The 24,153-nt window shown below is 42.3% G+C and overlaps 1 pseudogene; it reads left to right on the top strand.

Annotated features, from left to right (window-relative positions):
• The first annotated feature begins 7,870 nt into the window (after positions 1–7,870).
• The window catches only part of LOC124553394, a 31,060-nt pseudogene continuing 14,777 nt past the window's right edge, over positions 7,871–24,153 (top strand).

Below are 24,153 nucleotides of genomic sequence, written 5' to 3' on the forward strand. Positions count from 1 at the left end.
AACCCTCAGAAATTTGTGTGTTGGAGTCATTGACACAAATTTTCTGTCAACGTCTGGGCCAGCATTGTTTGTGACTGTTAGAGCCTCATGTTCTTCCACCACGGTTCAACGGAGAAACTTACCTTGCTTTCTTAGAGAACACACTACATGTTCTGCTAGAATATGTGCCTTCACTAATGTGACAAAGGATGTACTTCAAGCAAGATGTAGCTCCTCGTCATTTCATTGGTAACATTCATAGGCTTCTAAATAACAGATTCCACGACTGATGGATAGATAGAGGTAGACCAATTCCCTGGCCTCCACGGTGTCTGGACCTAACATCACTAGGCTTTTATTTGTGGAGGCATTTGAAAGCTCTTGTGTATGAAACCCCAGTACAAGATGTACAGAGGCTTTGTGAATGTATTGTGGAAAGCTGTGAAACAAAACGTAATTCTGCACACCTACAGCAGCACATCAGGGACTCAATAAAGCAGAGGGTTGATGTATGTATCCTTACTAATGGAGGGCATTTTGAATGTTTCATTTAGATAAATGTTTCATACTGTTCTCATATGTTCTTTCCTGTGTCTTTCCCACGATTAATGTGTTGAGGAATTGTAAAAATAAATGTCCATGTAATGTATTTTCTTCCTTTACATGTGAGGAATGTTTCCTGTAAATTTTGCCACACCTTTTTGTTACACCCTGTATACAAAACTAACAGCAAAGGTCCCAACACACTATCCTGGGGCACACTTCAAGATTCTTCTACATTTGTGAATAACCCCATCCAAGATAACACACCACATCCTTTCAACCAGTAAATCCTCAATCCGATCAGAAAGTTTGCTCAATATCCCATATAATCACACTTTTGTTACTAAGTGTAGGTATGATATTCAGAAATCAAGAAATACAGCATCCATCTGACTGCCTCCAGTGTGGCTTGTAGGATGTTGTGTGTGAGAAGATATTGCAGTGACGTGCAATCGAAAGCTCTGTAGCAATTTAGGAAGATCTCACCACATTGTCAGGTTCCCATTAACTCTACAGGAAACACTGAAGGAAACACTTTTGTGTGGATATATTAAAATATTGCTAATGTAAACACACTGAAACATAAAAGTGTTGATTTTTACCTGTTATCTCTCTGGTGGGTAAGGTAACAGTGTCACCATCAATATTTGTAACCTCTTTCTTCTCTGTTGCAGAAACACCAGAGGACAAGACCCTGTGAGAAATGCTACCCCCAACTTACGTTCCGGGTTTTCACGACGAGGCGGCCGTGAAAGCAATGCGCTATAATGACCTCGGTACGACAGGTCTCAAAGTGTCCCACCTGGCGCTGGGTGTCGGCGCACTCGGGCTATATGAGTGAGCGACACCTGTGAAACACAATTTGTTGTGCAGGAGACGTGGCAATATTTACAGTGAAATCTTTTTATATGAATACTACAAAAAGTTTTACAATTCTTTTTAGACATTTTTACTGTGAAGCAGTTACATGATCGATTTCAGTCTACAAAAAATATCCAATTCTGTTCTTCAAATTGTGCAATTGTCATTCATTCATTCACTCACGCATTGTGTTCCATCAATCCTATCATTAAGGATAGCCTTCAATGGTAAGGAATGAGTCAAGTCATACACCAACAGGCAGGGGCAAACACTGCTGGCTACTTCTGTAAAGTATAGTGGCAATAATCTATGATTGGTACTAATCTGCTCAAAGTGATAATTACTTATAGATTACTTTGTATACACTACTGGCCATTAAAATTGCTACACCAAGAAGAAATGCAGATGATAAACGGGTATTCATTGGACAAATATATTATACTAGAACTGACATGTGATTACATTTTCACGCAATTTTGGTACATAGATCCTGAGAAATCAGTACCCAGAACAACCACCTCTGGCCATAATGATGGCCTTGATATTCCTGGGCAGCTTGGATGTCGTGTACAGCTACAGCTGCCCATGCAGCTTCAACACGATACCACAGTTCATCAAGAGTAGTGACTGGTGTATTGTGACGAGCCAATTGCTCGGCCACCATTGACCACACGTTTACAATTGGTGAGAGATCTGGAGAATGTGCTGGCCAGAGCAGCAGTCGAACATTTTCTGTATCCAGAAAGGCCCGTACAGGACCTGAAACATGCTGTCGTACATTATCCTGCTGAAATGTAGGGTTTCGCAGGGATCGAATGGAGGGTAGAGCCACGGGTCGTAACACATCTGAAATATAACGTCCAGTATTCAAAGTGCCATCAATGTGAACAAGAGGTGACCGAGACGTGTAACCAATGGTACCCCATACCATCACGCCAGGTGATACGCCAGTATGACGATGACGAATACACGCTTCCAATGTGTGTTCATGGCGATGTCGCCAAACACAGATGCGACCATCGTGATGCTGTAAACAGAACCTGGATTCATCCGAAAAAGTGACGTTTTGCCATTCGTGCACCCAGGTTCTTCATCGAGTACACCATCGCAGGTGCTCCTGTCTGTGATGCAGCATCAAGGGTAACCACAGCCACGGTGTCCGAGCTGACAGTCCATGCTGCTGCAAACATCGTCAAACTGTTTGTGCAGATGGTTGTTGTCTTGCAAATGTCCCCATCTGTTGACTCAGAGATCGAGATGTGGATGCACAATCCGTTACCACCATGCGGATAAGATGCCTGTCAGCTCGACTGCTAGTTTATATGAGGCCACTGGGACCCAGCACGGCGTTCCGTATTACCCTCCTGAATCCACTGATTCCATATTCTGCTAACAGTCATTGGATATCAACCAACACGAGCAGCAACGTCGTAATATGATAAACCGCAATCGCGATAGGCTACAATCTGACCTTTATCAACGTCAGAAATGTGATGGTACACATTTCTCCTCCTTACACGAGGTATCACAACAACATTTCACCAGGCAACGCCGGTCAACTGCTGTTTGTGTATGAGAAATCGGTTGGAAACTTTCCTCATGTCAGCACGTTGTAGGTGTCGCCACTGGCGCCAACCTTGTGTGAATGCTCTGAAAAGCTAATCATTTGCATATCACAGCATCTTCTACCTGTCGCTTAAGTTCCACGTCTGTAGCATGTCATCTTTGTGGTGTAGCAATTTATATGGCCAGTAGTGTATGTCTGTTAGGAGAAAAACACATATTAAAAAAAATCCTCTTCCTCCTCATGCTATGCTGCTCAGCTGCTATTACTATCTAATCCTTCAAATAAAACTTTTTAACTTTACACAGACCACTATGACCTGTACATATAGTGGAAAAATCAAGATCTATCTAATATAAATATTAGAGTTCAGCAGAATTTACATTCCTAAGTCCAGCTATTCTGATAAACTGTAGAAGTAGTGACTGATGAGGTATTCTCTTACACTAGCTCACTCCATGACTCCTTTGACACATGACGATCCTGCATTGCTCTCACTATCTGCCTTCAGTTCTTCCTGTCTTGTACCACTTCTTTCCATCCCTTTTCAGTCTGAGGTCACCTCATTGTGCTATCTACTTCTTGGCTGCCTTATGTCCTCCTGTCATATACAGGGTGTTACAAGAAGGTACGGCCAAACTTTCAGGAAACATTCCTCACACACAAAGAAAGAAAATATGTTATGTGGACATGTGTCCGGAAATGCTTACTTTCCATGTTAGAGCTCATTTTATTACTTCTCTTCAAATCACATTAATCGTGGAATGGAAACACACAGCAACAGAACGTACCAGCGTGACTTCAAACACTTTGTTACAGGAAATGTTCAAAACGTCCTCCGTTAGCGAGGATACACGCATCCACCCTCCGTCGCATGGAAACCCTGATGCAGCCCTGGAGAATGGCATATTGTATCACAACCATCCACAATACGAGCACGAAGATTTTCTACATTTGGTACCGGGGTTGCGTAGACGAGAGCTTTCAAATGCCCCCATAAATGAAAGTCAAGAGGGTTGAGGTCAGGAGAGCGTGGAGACCACGGAATTGGTCCGCCTCTACCAATCCGTTGGTCACCGAATCTGTTGTTGAGAAGCGTACGAACACTTCGACTGAAATGTGCAGGCACTCCATCGTGCATGAACCACATGTTGTGTCGTACTTGTAAAGGCACACGTTCTAGCACCACAGGTAGAGTATCCCGTATAAAATTGTGATAACGTGCTCCATTGAGCGTAGGTGGAAGAACATGGGGCCCAATCCAGACATCACCAACGATACCTGCCCAAACGTTCACAGAAAATCTGTGTTGATGACGTGATTGCACAATTGCGTGCGGATTCTCGTCAGCCCACACATTTTGAGTGTGAAAATTTACAATTTGATCACGTTGGAATGAAGCCTCATCCTTACATACTGACGAAACTAAAATGAGCTCTAACATGGAAATTAAGCGTTTCCCGACACATGTCCACATAACATCTTTTCTTTATTTGTGTGTGAGGAATGTTTCCTGAAAGTTTGGCCGTACCTTTTTGTAACACCCTGTATATGACTGACTATTCTGTCATGATCCATTCTGACACAGCCCACTCTTGTAAATGCCTCGCTTTAAGAGGTTTGTTGCGTAGCTTAAATAGTTCTTCATTGGATATGCAAACGTACCTTTTGTTGCTTGGTCAAAAGTTGGCCCAAAAAATATACTACAAACTATTTTCAAAGATTCAGGGTTGGTGCCCTTCTCTTTTGGTCACACTTCACATTTCTGCTCTATACACCAGTTCTGGCCTGATGATTGTGTTGTAGAGATTCAGAGTTTGGAGGACAGAAGGTTTTGGGGGGAAAAGTAAACATTGTGTGCTTTCCTTAGTTTAATATGGTATTGGACTCATCTTCTATTGCAGTCATTTGTATTAACACTGAGGTATCTGATGTTTGAAGTGATCTTGAAAGTGTAGTTTAGTACATGAAGGTCATCACATTGTTATGTAGTCATATTTTCTCTTTGCAAGTTCTTTTATTCTATATTTTCTTCATTAATTTTTAAACATATTTTCATGATAGTTGCATTTAGTTTCTTGAACAGTACTTCAGTTTCACCACTGTGCCATCTGCATAGGCCATTATATTTAGTTGATTGTCATTTTTCCATTAGTTGCTTATCGGGTTTCTCTTACTTCTTTTTGAATGACAAGATTGAAGATAACGAACCACAGGATGTAACTCAGCTTGCTGCCTTCTCCGTACACATTTTGACCACACTTATGATTTTTTTTAGGGATTCTGTATTCTGTCATGATTTCTCATACCATTTTTCTGTGTACAGAACTGTACACCCCCCAAAAGTCAATGGACAGGTAATGGACGTCCTTGTTTTATGTAGTACTGTTTCATTGATGAACTTGCTGCAAAATATTCTGTCTGTTGTAGATTCATTTTGATAGTCCTCTATTACTTCTCAGTATAAGGTGCGAGTCTTTGCAATATTATGCATGAAAATACTTTATGTGCTGTGACCAGTACGGAAATTCCTCTGTAATGCCTGCAATTTTGTTTAACTCCATTCTTGTGCATAGGGTCAATGATTAATTCCATCCATTCACCCTGTATTTTTTCATCCCACCAAATTTTAAGACTAAGACGTAAAAATTTCTCATGTAGTTTATGATGACCATATTTCAGCAATTCCACTGTTAATTTGTCAGTCCCAGCCATTTTGTGATTCTTCAGTTTTTTTGAACAGTATGGTGAGTCACTGACAAGAGAACCCTCCCTGCTGGAGGGCTAGTTTTCTTGAGTTTGTTTTCTGGCTCAGGGCAGTTAAAAAAATCAAAATATTATTTCCAAGTCTATAATATACCATCTGATCCAGTGATAATGTTAACACTGATATGAAGAGCTGCTGTCCCCATTTGATGTCCCTCCATGATGTTATTTGTGGTACCATGTACTTTGCGGATGATGTACATGTTCACATTTTAAATGATTGATGTTATAAAACATTCTCTGAAAATGTCTATTTCAGAATTCTATGTATCCTGCACAAAAATTTCATTACATAAATAAGTTTTTGTGTACCTGGATTTGAAACTATTGAATTGACTTAACAGGAGGATCTGTTCACAAATTTTCAGTTTTTACAGAATTGTAGCATTGCATAAGTAATGAGATGAATTTTATCTTCTGCATTTCTTTAAATTACTCCAAATGAGGTTAGGTATTTATTAATATGTGTAACAGAAAGAAAAACAGTAGTGAGTATACAGGGCTATTACAAATGATTGAAGCGATTTCATAAATTCACTGTAGCTCCATTCATTGACATATGGTCACGACACACTACAGATACGTAGAAAAACTCAGTTTTGTTCGGCTGAAGCCGCACTTCAGGTTTCTGCCGCCAGAGCACTCGAGAGCGCAGTGAGACAAAATGGCGACAGGAGCCGAGAAAGCGTATGTCGTGCTTGAAATGCACTCACATCAGTCAGTCACAACAGTGCAACGACACTTCAGGACGAAGTTCAGCAAAGATCCACCAACTGCTAACTCCATTCGGCGATGGTATGCGCAGTTTAAAGCTTCTGGATGCCTCTGTAAGGGGAAATCAACGGGTCGGCCTGCAGTGAGCGAAGAAACGGTTGAACGCGTGCGGGCAAGTTTCACGTGTAGCCTGCGGAAGTTGACGAATAAAGCCATCAGGGAGCTAAACGTACCACAGCCGACGGTTTGGAAAATCTTACGGAAAAGGCTAAAGCAGAAGCCTTACTGTTTACAATTGCTACAACCCCTGACACCCGATGACAAAGTCAAACGCTTTGAATTTTCGACGCGGTTGCAAAGCTCCTGGAAGAGCATGCGTTCAGTGCGAAACTTGTTTTCAGTGATGAAGCAACATTTTTTCTTAATGGTGAAGTGAACAGACACAATGTGCGAATCTGGGCGGTAGAGAATCCTCACGCATTCGTGCAGCAAATTCGCAATTCACCAAAAGTTAACGTGTTTTGTGCAATCTCACGGTTTAAAGTTTATGGCCCCTTTTTCTTCTGCAAAAAAAATGTTACAGGACTCGTGTATCTGGACATGCTGGAAAATTGGCTCATGCCACAACTGGAGACCGACAGCGCCAACTTCATCTTTCAACAGGATGGTGCTCCACTGCACTTCCATCATGATGTTCAGCATTTCTTAAACAGGAGATTGGAAAACCGATGGATCGGTCGTGGTGGAGATCATGATCAGCAATTCATGTCATGGCCTCCACGCTCTCCGGACTTAACCCCGTGTGATTTCTTTCTGTGGGGTTATGTGAAAGATTCAGTGTTTAAACCTCCTGTACCAACAAACATGCCAGAACTGCGAGCTCGCATCAACGATGCTTTCAAACTCATTGATGGACATGCTGTGCCGAGTGTGGGAGGAACTTGATTATCGGCTTGATGTCTGCCGAATCACTAAAGGGGCACATATCGAACATTTGTGAATGCCTAAAAAAACTTTTTGAGTTTTTGTATGTGTGTGCAAAGCATTGTGAAAATATCTCAAATAATAAAGTTATTGTAGAGCTGTGAAATTGCTTCAATCATTTGTAATAACCCTGTATATCAACATAATAAAAATTAGTGGGTTTTTCTATTCCTATAGGAATTAGTATCAGGTATTTCAGTAAGCAGTCGTCCCAACAAGCCAGTTACATCTGAACCAGCTGTATGTCTGTAAGCAATAAAAAACAGACATATGTTTTATGGAATGTTTTACTAGACTTGCTCTGTACTAACACCTACTAAAATATTTACTCATCTTCCTGAAACACCCTATATAATATTATAATAGGCCAATATATGACCGACTGTATTAATGCACAGAGGTGAGACACTCCCCTGCAATGACACCACATGTGCTGTTGTAGGGACTAACCTGGAGAGGATGCGATTGCTGCGGTGCATCAACTACATCGACACGGCACCCTTATACGGCCTCGGGAGGTCTGAAAAAGTTCTCGGCAAGGTGAGGTCGAGCTGCAGTAGGCCTAATCCTTTCATCAAGGATGGAAGCTGCTGTTGCCATTTTTTAGAGATTATGCAGTGTGCATGTGCTGTAGATTAGGTGGCTTTTGTAAGTCAATTTGAGGTTATTCTCCAGCTTGATAGATCCCAAGTCTCCTGTATTCAACTGTTCATCATAACTTCCCTTACACCACTGTGTTACTTTCTAAGCAATTATCATTTACACCCGGGCCTATGGCGTATCGTCTCAGTTGTGTGACTGGATTCGTGATTTCGTGTCAGGAAGGTCACAGTTTGTAGTAATAGATGGCAAATCATTGAGTAAAACTGAAGTGATATCAGGTGTTCCCCAGGGAAGCATCCTGGGACCTCTGCTGCTCCTGATCTATATAAATGAGCTGGGTGACAATCTGAGCAGTTCTCTTAGGTTGTTCGCAGATGATGCTGTAATTTACTGTCTAGTAAGGTCATCCAAAGACCAGTATCAGTTGCAAAGTGATTTAGAAAAGATTGCTGTATGGTGTGGCAGGTGGCAGTTGACGCTAAATAACGAAAAGTGTGAGGTGATCCACACGAGTTCCAAAAGAAATCCGTTGGAATTCGATTACTCGATAAATAGTACAATTCTCGAGGCTGTCAATTCAACTAAGTACCTGGGTGTTAAAATTACAAACAACTTCAGTTGGAAAGACCACATAGATAATATTGTGGGGAAGGCGAGCCAAAGGTTGCGTTTAATTGGCAGGACACTTAGAAGATGCAACAAGTCCACTAAAGAGACAGCTTACACTACATTCGTTCGTCCTCTGTTAGAATATTGCTGCGTGGTGTGGGATCCTTACCAGGTGGGATTGACGGAGGACATCGAAAGGGTGCAAAAACGGGCAGCTCGTTTTGTATTATCACGTAATAGGGGAGATAGTGTGGCAGATATGGTACGCGAGTCGGGATGGAAGTCATTAAAGCAAAGACGTTTTTGATCGCGGCAAGATCTATTTACGAAATTTCAGTCACCAACTTTCTCTTCCGAATGCGAAAATATTTTGTTGAGCCCAACCTACATAGCTAGGAATGATCGTCAAAATAAAATAAGAGAAATCAGAGCTCAAACAGAAAGGTTTAGGCGTTCGTTTTTCCTGCGCGATGTTCAGGAGTGGGATGGTAGGGAGATAGTATGATTGTGGTTCGATGAACCCTCTGCCAAGCACTTAAATGTGAATTGCAGAGTAATCATGTAGATGTAGATGTAGATTATGAAAAGATAAGTTACTACTCACCATGTAACGGTGATACTGAGTCGCAGATAGGCACAACAAAAAGACTGTCACAATTAAAGCTTTCGGCCAGTAGGCTCTTCGTTAAAAATAGATGACACACACACACACACACACACACACACACACACACACACACACATTCCTGCAAACGCAACACACATACGACTGCAGTCTCGATGGTGGAATGCCAGCTGTGTAGTGTTGGAATGGGAACAGAGAGGGTGCTGGATGGGCGAGGACAGTGACTAACGAAGGTTGACGCCAGGAAGGTTACGGGAATGTAGGATGTATTGCAGGGAAAGTTCCCACCTGCACAATTCGGAAAAGCTGGTGTTGGTGGGAAGGATCCATATGGCACAGGCTGTGAAGCAGTCATTGAGATGAAGGATGTCATGTTTGGCAGTGTGCTCAGCAACAGGCTATGTACGTGACATAAATATTTTTGAAAACAGAAAAATCAAGGCAACACAACTGTGCCATTGGATTTTGAGAAGAAGTACCTTTTAAGGTTTCAACATTTAGAATAGGAATAACTTTTGAAATAATACATCTTCGGAAAAAAATAAAACATTTGGTGAAAAGTGGAGATCAGGACTTTTGAATGAGTTATGTTCATCTGGAATAAACAATAAAAAGTGGAGATAAGGACCTTTAAATGAGTTATGTTCATCTGGAATAAACAATTTTAGTATCAGGGGAATTTGTTTGAAATGCAGTTATCGTAAATTAGGAATATTTAATTAAATAAAATGTTTTCATATGAACTGAATGTACTGCTGTCGTTGGCTGTCAGTAAATTATAAAGTGAGTAACAAAGTTTAATAAAATAATGCCTGAATAAGGATTTGGTAATTTCCTGTAGCTATCGTATGCATACTACTAATGAAAAGACGTCAGAAAACAAAAAAATTACATCGGCATTGGGAGTGTTACAAGAACAAATGGGGTAGCCACAGCCTGCTCAGTTACAAATGTCTGCAAGCAACAGTAAAAATGATAACATATTTCCTCCCCAGAGAAATAAAGGATGTAATACAGAAGTTGCTTGGTGAAGTTAGACAAACTTTGCAATAGAAGAGAGCGATTGTAATGTGCACTTTAGTATTTGTAAAATTTCCTCCCATAGCTTTTTCTCATTACATTTGCATGTCAAAAATGATAGGGATTTCACTTGTCATAATATTCGTAGTTATTGAAGACATCGCCTGGCTGCATACTGCAAAATGTTTGAAATTACAGGAAATGCTCGGCTTTGGGTAAAAGAGTAGGTTGACCAGTGTCTACAGTGATCCTAAAACTTGTCCACTGTTACCTGTTTTCCCGGCCCTGAAGGGCATCCCTCGGCAGACATACTATATCGCCACCAAGGTCGGTTGCTATACGATGGACCCACGCACCATGTTCGACTTCTCTGCACAGAAGACGAGAGAGAGTGTCGCGAAGAGCCTCGAGCTGCTGCAACTGGACTACGTGGACATCATACAGGTGACTTCTCCGATGCTACAGCTAGAAACAATGGGAGGAACGGTTACAGCCTGGAGTGTGAGAATTATTAAATATGTGTGTGAATCTCTAAGGGACCAAACTTCTTAGGTCATCAGTACCTAGACTTACACACTACTTAAACTAACTTATGCCAAGAACAACACACACAACCGTGCCCGAGGGAGGACTCGAACCTCTGGCAGAGAGGGGCCACACAGTCCGTGATATGACGCCTCAAACCACGTGGCTACTCCCTGCGGCGGATGTAAGAATACTTGCATGTAGGGACAGGAAAAATTGTTTTATTTTTTTTTTTGCCAATTTCAGTGTTATTTTTTGACAATTTCAGTGCTATTTTTGAACAGCTTACTTTTGAAGTACTCCCCACGTGTTCTTTATGTCATTGTTTTTTACTGTTATGCTAAAGCTAAAAATATAACTAAGTGTTACATGGTTAATTGACATAATATTTATTTACATTACTGAGAAAAGAAACGTTTATGTTGAATGTATTAAGTCTACTCAGGAAAGGAGAAATAGCTTTGCAACCACACACCGTTGAAAGTTTTTCAAAAGAAAGCACTGTCATAACTCTAAATTATCTGAGACATCATTCCACCAGTCAGTCAACTCTTTGCTATAGTGTGAAATCAGCCACTCAGAATTTATATTCAAAAGTGGAAGAAAAAGTGCCTTTAGCACAACAGCAGGGATTTGACAATGCCCACCTTTGCTGCTGATACAGAAAGTTCCTTATACACTATGTTCTGAAGGGATCTGTACCTTGGTTTCATCATCACCAAATAATTGATCCTTGCACATTAATGAAGCCATCTTTTAAATTGGAGTAGAGATAACAACTTTATCTGGTGACATCTCATTTCTCTAAACTTTAGCTCAGCAAATCATACTAAAAATGTCACTGTAACAATTGTGTTTGTTTCGTGTTCCTACTTGGATTCAATGCAAATGTGCAGTTTAACTGATGCTTCATATTCAAGATCTGTGATAAATGTGTAATTTATGGCAAGATTTGGAGCAGAAATGTAACAGAACAAAACTGCAAATTCTAATAAACTTTATGCAGCAGCTGGTGGTGTATATAAACATTTCCTTCATTAAATAAATCACAGATGTGAAGCACCATTTTGCAAAAATATTTCATAAACCTGCGGGGGCAGGTTGCGACTTGTGTTTGGATACCTCGGTTGACAAGTGCTCGGTAGCAAAAGACAGAGCCAACAGGTTCCATTCCTGGTCTGACACACAGTTTTAGTCTGCTAGGAAGTTCCAGTATTTATGTTGTGTTTCCATGACATGACATTTGACCACAGTGAGTAACTCAAAAAATTTTCTCCTCTCACATTCCAGGTGCATGATGTGGAGTTTGCTCTGAACCTGGACATAATTATCCAGGAGACTCTTCCAGTGCTGCAGGAACTTGTGGCAAAGGCAAGGCGAGGTTCATCGGCATCACGGGGTATCCTCTCGAGCCGCTCCGAGAGATCATCGAGAAGAGTGGCAGCGTGAAGGTGGACACAGTGCTGTCGTACACCAGAGACACTCTCGTAGATGACACACTACAGCGGCATCTGCCATTCTTCAAGGTGTGTCCCTGCATCAGTTTAGTTTACTGTGCTTGACTTAAACCTTCGAATGCTGTTGATGAGTTAACTTGTGCTCCACTGATCCCCATATATTGTTGACAAATTTAAGCGTGGCCTACATCTACATACATACTCCACAATCCACCATGCGGTGCGTGGCAGAGGCTACCTCGTACCACAACTAGCATCTTCTCTCCCTGCTCCACTCACAAACAGAATGAGGGAAAAATGACTGCCTATATGCCTCTGTAAGAGTTATAATCTCGCTTATCTTATCTTTGTGGTCTTTCCACGAAATGTAAGTTGGCAGCAGTAAAATTGTACTGCAGTCAGCCTCAAATGCTGCTTCTCTAAATTTACTCAGTAGCGATTCACGAAAAGAACACCTCCTTTCCTCTAGAGACTCCCACCCGAGTTCCTGAAGCATTTCCGTAACACTCGCGCGATGAGCAAACCTACCAGTAACAAATCTAGCAGCCCGATTCTGAATTGCTTCTATATCCTCCCTCAATCCGACCTGATAGGGATCCCAAACGCTCGAGCAGTACTCAAGAATAGGTCGTATTAGTGTACTGCTCGAACGGTCTCCTTTACGGATGAACCACATCTTCCCAAAATTCTACCAATAAACCAAAGACGACTATCTGCCTTCCCCACAACTGCCATTACATGCTTGTCCCACTTCATATCACTCTGAAATGGTACGCCCAAATATTTAATCGATGTGACTGTGTCAAGTGCTACACTACTAATGGAGTATTCAAACATTACAGGATTCTTTTTCCTATTCATCTGCATTAATTTACATTTATCTATATTTAGAGTTAGCTGCCATTCTTTACACCAATCACAAATCCTGTCCAAGTCATCTTGTATCCTCCTACAGTCACTCAATGACGACACCTTCCCGTACACCACAGCATCATCAGCAAACAGCCACACATTGCTATGCACCCTATCCAAAAGATCATTTATGTAGACAGAAAACAACAGCGGACCTACCACACTTCCCTGGGGCACTCCAGATGATACTGTCACCTCCGACGAACACTCACCATCGAGGGCAACGTACTGGGTTCTATTACTTAAGAAGTCTTCGAGCCACTCACGTACTTGGAAACCAATCCCATATGCTCGTACCTTAGTTAGGAGTCTGCAGTGGGGCAACGAGTCAAACGCTTTTCGGAAGTCAAGGAATATGGCATCCATCTGATACCCTTCATCCACGGTTCGCAAGATATCATGTGAAAAAAGGGCGAGTTGCATTTCGCAAGAGCGATGCTTTCTAAAGCCATGCTGATGCATAGACAGCAACTTCTCTGTCTCAAGGACAGTGTTATTGACAATTTAGGCGTCCTTGCTGACCTCTTAGCACCAATGGCAAGTGTAGAGCATCACCACTCAGGTATCTGAGTGCTACTGACAAGTGTAAGATTACAGCGGAACTTTTTACCCCTTCTCAGTAGCTTTTCAGTTTTGGCAGCTGTGGTCTGTACTGGCACATTGTGTGTAGTGATCTCCCCTTGCTGCATTCAGCTTCACTTTACACCTTACTGTTCATCTGGATTAGCATCACAGTGTTTTGTTCATCGTCTCTTCTGCAAAGGAAATAACGTGTTGCACTAAGCTTAGATTGTGGAGATACTCATGAAGAGCAACAGTGAGAATTAATCATTTGATGACAATGTGATAACGCCTGCAACAGTCAGGCTGTTTACTTCAACATGTTTAACGCTAAAACCTTATGTTTCAACAAGAGAAGTAATTGATAGTTTTTCAAACCAAGGAATCTAGAAATGATAAGAACTTTCAAACTGGGTTATTAAAATCTGATTGGAAACTACTTAAGGAAAAACCATCTTTACACCACTGCAGACTTGTAATAACTGTAAATTTGGAAAGAATCTTCAACGTCAAAAACTTATTTTTACACCTACAGTAATGTTTGTCCTGGCAGTGACAAATCTTAGGGCAACAGAAGGAGACATCACAGAAAACACTCCAGAAATATTATATAGGTACCAAGGGAGGCCACTCAGGTAACCCTGGGCCAGGGTGGTTGGTTGGTTGGTTTAAAGATTAAAGGGACCAAACTGCAAAGGTCATCGGTCCCTTGTTTCATAAAAACACAGAGCACAGTGAAACCATCCACCAGTCAGGCGAAGCACTAAAATAAAAATTCCGGGGGAAGAAAAGCCCCATGGTCAATGGTAAGACAACACGGAAAACGGAGCACAGCAACAAAAACAACATAGAGAACAAAATCAGAAGGAATTAAAACTGCACAGCAGAGGACTGTGGCTGGCTGATCACGAAAATAATAGGATGAGCCAGCCACTCTGCAACACGTTAAAACCTCCAGCCTAAAAGATTAGGGTGGAGTCGAATTACAACACAAAACAAAGTAAAAGATACAGCACAAAAGAGGGTGACGCAATAAAATTAGAGGGACCTATAAAAGCCACTTGCTCGAATAAAACTTCTGCCATAGAGACATCGTCACCTAAAAGAGATGATAAATCACCCACGAGATTAAAAGTTCGCCTGAGGGCGAAGCACAGATACGGGGTACTTGGCATGGGTAATAGTGATCCAGCACTCATCTTGCTCGCTTCCCATAAAAGACATTTTTCACTATAAAGTAATTAATTATTGTCTGTCAAGGAACAATTTTAGCAGATAATGGACGTGCTCCACGGTAAAGTGGAGATCTAATGTAAGTTAATAATTACAGACCAGGCAAATGCACAGCTAGAAAACTGGGGTCAGTTTTATGTGGAGATTCCCAGATTTGGGTGTTTTGTATTATTTTCTTTCTTTATTTAAATAACTATTTTATTTATTTTTGTGTTAAGTTATGAAACAGTGGGATCATTGTGCTTTTATTAGTGCTTCTTTGGGCATGAAACTTAAATTTACAGTTTTCTTTACAGCACTCTGTATGAGTAGTTTAGTGCCAGTCATAATTTGTTGTCAATGTATTTCATAAAAGTAGGCAGCAGTGGCCACACCTTGACTCCTTCCATATCCTCAAAGGCTCTTATTATTCGACCCAGTGTGTGAGCGAGTGAACAAAGTGTTCCGTTTTCATCCCTTCGGCAGGAGGGGCGTGATCTACGTGGCGGGTACGGCGATGGGCCTACTGAGTAGCGTGGGGCCACAGCCGTGGCACCCGGCATCCCAGGAGCTGCAGGACGTGTGCAGGGCGGCAGCCGACTACTGCAAGGTGGGTGCGAGGCCAGGTAAGGTAACGGCAGGATAAAGATGTGTCGGTGTGTAAGGAGCTAAGTGGAGGTAAAAGATGACACATACACTACTTGCCATTAAAATTGCTACACCACATAGACGACGTGCTACAGACGCAAAATTTAACCGACAGGGAGAAGATGCTGTGATATGCAAATGATTAGCTTTTCAGAGCATTCACACAAGGTTGGCGCCGGTGGCGACACCTACAACGTGCTGACATGAGGAAAGTTTCCAACTGACTTCTCATACACAAACAGCAGTTCACCGGCAGTTCACCTGCCTGGTGAAAAGTTGTTGGGATGCCTCGTGTAAGGAGGAGAAATGCCTACCATCACGTTTCCGACTTTGATAAAGGTTGGATTGTAGCCTATTGCGATTGCGGTTTATCGTATAGCAACATTGCTGCTCGCGTTGGTCGAGATCCAATGACTGTTAGCAGAATATGGAATCGGTGGGCTCAGGAGGGTAATACGGAACGCCGTGCTGGATCCCGACGGCCTCGTATCACTATCAGTTGAGATGACAGGCATCTTATCCGCATGGCTGTAACGGATCGTGCAGCCACGTCGCGATCCCTGAGTCAACATATGGGGACATTTGCAAGACAACAACCATCTGCACGAACAGTTCGATGACGTTTGCAGCAGCACGGACTATCAGCTCGGAGACCGTGGTTGCGGTTACCCTTGACGCTGCATCACAGACAGGAACACTTGCGATGGTGTACTCGACGTTGAACCTGGGTGCACGAATGGCAAAATGTCATTTTTTCGGATGAATCCAGGTTCTGTTTACAGCATCATGATGGTCACATCCGTGTTTTGCGATATCGCTGTGAACACACATTGGAAGCGTGTATTCATCATCGCCCTACTGGCTTATCACCCGGCGTGATGGTATGGGGTGCCATTTGTTACACGTCTCGGTCACCTCTTGTTCGCACTGACGGCACTTTGAACAGTGGACGTTACATTTCAGATGTGTTACGACCCGTGGCTCTACCCTTCATTCAGTCCCTGCGAAACCCTACATTTCAGCTGGATAGTGCACGACCACATGTTGCAGGTCCTGTATGGGCCTTTCTGGATACAGAAAATGTTTGACTGCTGCCCTGGCCAACACATTCTCCAGATCTCCCACCAACTGAAAACGAGCAACTGGCTCATCACAATAAGCCAGTCACTAGTCTTGATGAACTGTGGTATCGTGCTGAAGCTGCATGGGCAGCTGTACCTGTACACGTCACCCAAGCTCTGTTTGACTCAATGCCCAGGCATATCAAGGGCGTAATTACGGCCAGAGGTGGTTGTTCTGGGTACTGGTTTCTCAGGATCTATGCACCCAAATTGCGTGAAAATATAATCACATGTCAGCTGTAGTATAATATATTTGTCCAATGAATACCCGTTTATCATCTGTATTTGTTCTTGGTGTAGCAATTTTAATGGCCAGTAGTGTACAATATACTGAGGTGGCAAAAGTCACGGGATACCTCCTAATATCATAATGGGCCTCCTTTTGTCACACCCAGATACTTGTCGGATGTTACCACTTCCAGAGACTGGGCATTTATTTTGTACTCGTACATCAATGGGGATTTTCGCCTTGTTATACGCAGTACGTTACACTCACTAATATTGAGAGATAACTGCCAGTCATTACACCAAGCATTACTTTCTGCAAATCCTCATTGATTTGTTCACAAGTTTCATGTGATACTACTTTCCTGTAGACTACAGCAACATCGGCAAACAGTCTAATGCCACTGTCAATACCATCAACCAGATCATTTATGTAAATTGTAAAAAGCAGTGGACCTATTATGCTGCCCTGGGGCACACCTGAAGTTAAGCTTGTTTCTGTTGAAGTCACCTCATTCAGAATGACATACTGCTCTGTCTGTTAGAAAACTTTCTATCTAACCGCATGTCATCGGATAGACCATAAGCACGCACTTTTTTTGGAGCAAGCGACAGGCAAAAGTCGAGAAATATAGCATCACCCTGGGAGCTGTATCTAGAGCCTGTTGTATATCATGCACAAAGAGGGCCAGCTGTGTCTTGCAAGGCACGGGGCTGGTTTCTGCAGAAGAGCTTCTCAGAGTCAATGTACACTTGGACACCTTACATCTCATCCACATCAAATGCTCCCCCATCCCTACAGCCTGTGGAACATATCTGTTCTGCCACTAGATCCCTCGACACCTACACTAGTGACCTTTCTTAGGCCTCTCCTGCAAATACCCCATAGATGTTACTCAAAAACAAATCTTCTCCTCTTACTCTCTGACTAATGCAGCTTCCACCTCAAAAAAACTCAGTAGCATTCCTCTTGTCACCCATTTTGAGTGCCCCAAGTCTATACTTCCAGTGAGGCTATTATTTTTTCAAGTTGACCCCCTGAATGAGATCCTCTCCCCCTGATATCCTTCCCAGCTGACCTCACAGCCTCCAAAACATCCTAGTTAAATGTTATGATCCTCCCAAACAATGTCTGTCTCCACAGCCGAATCGTGAACGAGACAGATCCTCGTGTGCTAGTGCCAGAGATTTTTCCTTTGTGGGAAAACAGGACTTGGGTACTCTCAGCCTCATGATGTCAGCTGAAGAGCTACCTGATCGAGAGGTAGTGGCTTCAATCTCAAAATGTTGACAATGGCCGGGAGTGAGGTGTGCTGACCCTGTGCCTCTCCATACTGCATACGGCAATGAATGACAGAGGATAACACGGCAGTCTGTCGACTATTGTGTGGTCTTCAGGGCCTGATTGTGAGTTTTCTTTCCTTCCCTCGTAAACCCTGCCTCAGAATTCCTACTTATTCAATTGTGTTGAATATTAAACATAACATCATTCCTCTTGATGAGTAGATAATGACAGCATTTTGAACCCAATCGCTAATTACAAGAAATACTGAAAATCAAATTTTTCGAGCTCCTGGAAGCTGTTAGATAGTTGGAACTGAGTACCAAGATAGTTGATTGCTAATATAGACTACAAAGTGAAAAACTTCATCTTCACACAATATAACTTTACGCGTTACAACATGACTGTCCTCGTGATGAATAAAATGTTAACACAGCAATTGCAGCGAAGACAGCTACTGCCTTACAACTTTTTATTGTTTATTTATGGGATGAATGTGGGCGCAGCAGAAATCACTCTGCAGTACTATTATACCGTATATACTCGAATAATCCGCGCATGTTTTTTCCCGAATTTTAGGACGAAAAACTGGGGTGCGCGGATTACTCGAAACATTGTTGGTACTGCTCCGCCTCTAACAATACATCCCATTATACTATTGCATTGTTGCGCCCTCAGTCTGTGACACATCAGTAGCACGTTAGGGGTGAAGTATTAACGTCTTCAAACTTGTTAATTATGGCCACAAGTTCTCGTTATCACTCGTACACTGCTAAAGAAAAAGTGAAAATTACTGAAGAATCTGAGAATATTGGAAACCGTGCAGCAAAAAGAAAGTATGACGTGAGTGAGAGTTGTATTCGCGGCTGGCGAAAAAATAAAACGCAGCTTCAAGAAACTAATAGTAATCGCCGGGCATTTTGCGGCCAAAAAGCGAAGCATCCAGACCTCGAGAAAAGGCTCTGCGATTATGTAGATGAGAAGCAACAATACGGATGTGCGGTGACGAGTGAAATGTGCCAACTTAAAGCATTGTCTTTAGCCAAAGAACTAGGCATTACCAGTTTCAAAGCTAGCCGGGGCTGGCTATCAAGATTTTTCAACCGAAATGGATTCCGGAGGAAAACTACTATCACTCAGCAGCTTCTAGGCGATTACGAGGAATGTTGTTGTTGTTGTGGTCTTCAGTCCTGAGACTGGTTTGATGCAGCTCTCCATGCTACTCTATCCTGTGCGAGCTTCATCATCTCCCAGTACCTACTGCAACCTACATCCTTCTGAATCTGCTTGGTGTATTCATCTCTTGGTCTCCCTCTACAATTTTTACCCTCCACGCTGCCGTCCAGTACTAAATTGGTGATCCCTTGATGCCTCAGAACATGTCCTACCAACCGATCCCTTCTTCTAGTCAAGTTGTGCCACAAACTTCTCTTCTCCCCAATCCTATTCAGTACTTCCTCATTAGTTATGTGATCTACCCATCTAATCTTCAGCATCCTTCTGCAGCACCACATCTCAAAAGCTTCTATTCTCTTCTTGTCCAAACTATTTACAGTCCACGTTTCACTTCCATACATGGCTACACTCCATACAAATACTTTGAGAAACGGCTTCCTGACACACAAATCTTTACTCGATGTTAACAAATTTCTCTTCTTCAGGAACGCTTTCCTTGCCATTGCCAGTCTACATTTTATATCCTCTCTGCTTCAACTATCATCAGTTATTTTGCTCCCCAAATAGCAAAACTCCTTTACTACTTTAAGTGTCTCATTTCCTAATCTAATTCCCTGAGCATCACCTGACTTAATTAGACTACATTCCATTATCCTCGTTTTGCTTTGTTGATGTTCATCTTATATCCTCCTTTCAAGACACGATCCATTCCGTTCAACTGCTCTTCCAAGTCTGTTGCTGTCTCTGACAGAATTACAATGTCATCGGCGAATCTCAAAGTTTTTATTTCTTCTCCATGGATTTTAATACCTACTCCAAATTTTTCTTTTGTTTCCTTCACTGCTTGCTCAATATACAGTTTGAATAACATTGGGGAGAGGCTACAACCCTGTCGCACTCCCTTCCCAACCATTGCTTCCCTTTCGTGTCCCTCGACTCTTATAAGTGCCATCTGGTTTCTGTACAAATTGTAAATAGCCTTTCGCTCCCTGTATTTTACCCCCACCACCTTTAGAATTTGAAAGAGAGTATTCCAGTCAACATTGTCAAAAGATTTCTCTTAAGTCTACAAATGCTAGAAACGTAGGTTTGCCTTTCCTTAATGTAGTTTCTAAGATAAGTCATAGGGTCAGTATTGCCTCCCGTGTTCCAATATTTCTACGGAATCTAAACTGATCTTCCCTGAGGTCGGCTTCTACTAGTTTTTCCATTCGTCTGTAAAGAGTTCGCATTAGTATTTTGCAGTCGTGATTTATTAAACTGATAGTTCGATAATTTTCGCATTTGTCAACACCTGCTTTCTTTGGGATTGGAATTATTATATTCTTCTTGAAGTCTGAGGGAATTTCGCCTGTCTCATACATCTTGCTCACCAGATGGTAGAGTTTTTTCAGGACTGGCTCTCCCAAGGCTGTCAGTAGTTCTAATGGAATGTTGTCTACTCCCGGGGCCATGTTTCGACTCAGGTCTTTCAGTGCTCTGTCCAACTGTTCACGCAGTATCGTATCTCCCATTTCAACTTCATCTACATCCTCTTCTGTTTCCATAATATTGTCCTCAAGTATATCGCCCTTTTATAGACCCTCTATATACTCCTTCCACCTTTTTGCTTTCCCTTCTTTGCTTAGAACTGGGTTTCCATCTGAGCTCTTGATATTCATACAAGTTGTTCTCTTTTCACCTAAGGTCTCTTTAAAGTATGAGGAAAAAATAGTGAGTTTTTGTCGTTATGTGATAAATCTGGACCGAAACAGTCTTATATATTATCGCAAATTGGTAATGCGGATCAAACGCCAGTCTATTTTGAGATGCCGCTCGACAACACAGTGGACAGGAAAGGAGAATCCAGCATTGTGATACGAACTGGCGGCAGTGAGAAACAAAGATGTACAGTGATGTTGTGTGTAGTTGGCGATGGATGAAAGCTATCTCCTTAAGTGATATTTAAAATGAAAACTATTCCGAAAATATCAGAGCGAATACGAAAGGGTGGATGGACAATGAACTTATAATTGATTGGGTGACACACGTTTGGTAACATCGTCCTGGTGCGTTACTGAATTTACGCAACAGGTCAGTCCTGGACCAGCTTCTGCGGACATACAACTAAGGAAGTGCGAGACAAATTACAAAAAGGGAAAACTGACTTGGTCATTATCCCTCGAGGCCTAACATCCATCCTACGACCACTAGATGTGTGTATAAATCGGCCATTCAAAGCTGCACTTAAACAGCGATATACGCAAGGGATGGCTGATGAAAACCATAAGTTCACACCTAGTGGAAAAATCAAGCGGCCAGATTTGTGAATGAGTGAAAAGTGCACGGGACTCCATTCCACAACCACGAGTGGAAAAATCCTTCAAAAAATGTGGAATCACAAATTCAGTGGATGGAACAGAGGACGACGCTCTATGGGAAGATGGTGAAGACGACAATGATTCTCCCGCTAGTGATGATGATGAAAGTGATGAATAGAGTGGTAAGAGAGGAAACGTACCGGTATTGACTAAAATATTTTATTGCACATACCGTATTAACAAATTCTTAAACAAGATAATTCACATTTCTTTTTTTGCTATTGTAGGTACGCATAGAGTCCCGGCTGGTTGTGATAATGTTCCCCAGTCACCTGCCCGCCGGCTGGCCAGCTGCACGCCACTGAATCAGTTGCGTTTTAATGATGTATCAGCCTGTACAGCAGCGTTGCTTCAAACCAGTAGTTATTATACATACTTTTTAACACATCATAACGTTGGAACAATTATTTTTGTAAATAAATCAAATTAAACCAGAAAATAAGTTTTTTTCCCCCTCTTCCTCAAAACTGGGGTGCGCGGATTATTCGACGGTGCGGATTATTAGAGTATATACAGTATTAAGACTTTAATGCTACAAAACTGTAATAACTTTTTAACAGATGTCACGCTCTTATTTACTGACACTGCCAGTGTGAACTGATAGCCTGTCTCATCTTCGTAGGAGAGGAATGTCGAGCTGGCCCGGCCGGCGATGCACCACGCCCTGACGCGCGAGGGCCAGGCGACACACGTCATCGGAACCAACAGCACACAAATCCTGCGCTCCAACCTGCAAATCCTGCGTGATGGGGTGACTTCTACAGAGCAGGAGGTGCTGCACGACATCCAACAGAAGTAAGGCCGCATTGCTGCGTGCTTTATGTTTTCCTCTGACCTGTCTTGGTTGAGTGACTGTGCTGTCATATTCTAAGAAAATGGCTGGCCACACAAGCTGCAGCCACATTTGGCAACACTGCTGACCACTGTTGCACAGCAATGTTTGCATCCAGCTGTTTCGCAGCCACAAGGGTTTGCACAGGTGACAGTATGGCTGTGGAGTGGATGGGAGGGAGCTAGTATACATGAATGTGGCTCTGCTGCCTGCATTCCACAAGAAATAAAGTTAGCAAGGAAAAATACAATTCGGGCATTGAGGATGTGTTCTTTCTCAAGTATGTGGACTGCTTCCAAAACATTTAACTTGTGAACTGATTCTGGATACATGTCTGTTCCAGAATATCGAATCAAAACTTTAAATATATCAGCATTGTAAAGCTGTTCGTCTGAGAATTGGTAAGATCACTACCAAAATGAAAGAGTGTATACTGTCAGCGGGGTTTACCTAACACAACCCGACTTACATCACACTATTCCCACTAAGTTCTAGCGAGCACCATACATGGTCAGTTTTGGAAGTTCTGAGCACAATGGCTGCTTAGATACGACATAGTGAACTTTACTGGATGACAAATGCCATTAAATGGACATGAGTCTCGTTATGTATTTTACATTGCCTAGAAACTTTCATTGCTATGTCATAGTTATTGAACTATACGATAAAAAACGTAAATTACTTACAAACTACAGTGTGCACAAACTTTATTAAACATGTAAGTGTCACTACAGATATTCGGATTTAGGTAATGACATGTTCGATATGTCTGCTGTCATTGGCGATGATGAGGCGCAGACGAATAGTGAAATTCTGCACGACCCGCTAAAGTGTTGGAACATCGATGCTGTCGAAGACTTCTTGAACGGCTGTTTTCAGTTCAACAACAGTTTTGGGGTTATTGCTGTACACCATGCCTTTAATACAGCCCCACCAAAAGGAGTCAAATGTGGAGAATATGGTGGTCAATAGAGGCTCATACCAGTTGCCTCTGGGTGCCCCAAAAGCCATAATGCGGTCCCCAAAGTGCTCCTCCAGCACATGAAACACTCTACTACTTTGATGGGGTTGACCTCTGTCTTACATGAACCACATCTTGTCTAAATCAGGGTCACTTTGGATAATGGGGGTGAAATCATCTTCCGAAACCTTCACGTACCGTACAGAAGTACCGAGCGAGGTGGCACACTAGTTAGCACACTGGACTCGCATTCGGGAGGATGACGGTTCAATCCCATGTGCAGCCATCCTGATTTAGGTGATTTCCCTAAATTGCTCCAGGCAAATGTCGGGATGGTTCCTTTGAAAGGGCACGGCCGACTTCCTTCCCCGTCCTTCCCTAATCCGAAGAGAAAGATGACCTCGCTGTTTGGTCTCTTCTCCCAAACAACCCAACCCAATAACCCATACAGCAGTCACCGGGCCATCGAAGAATGTCACACAATTGTTCCGTGACTTGAAACTGCACACCACACAGTCACCCGTTGAAGGCAAAGAGACTTCTCTATCACGAAATGTGGATTCTCACAAGGGAACCTCCCCATCGCACCCCCCTCAGATTTAGTTATAAGTTG

This window comes from Schistocerca americana, chromosome 11 (genome assembly GCF_021461395.2).
Source record: "Schistocerca americana isolate TAMUIC-IGC-003095 chromosome 11, iqSchAmer2.1, whole genome shotgun sequence".
Lineage (NCBI taxonomy): Eukaryota > Metazoa > Arthropoda > Insecta > Orthoptera > Acrididae > Schistocerca > Schistocerca americana.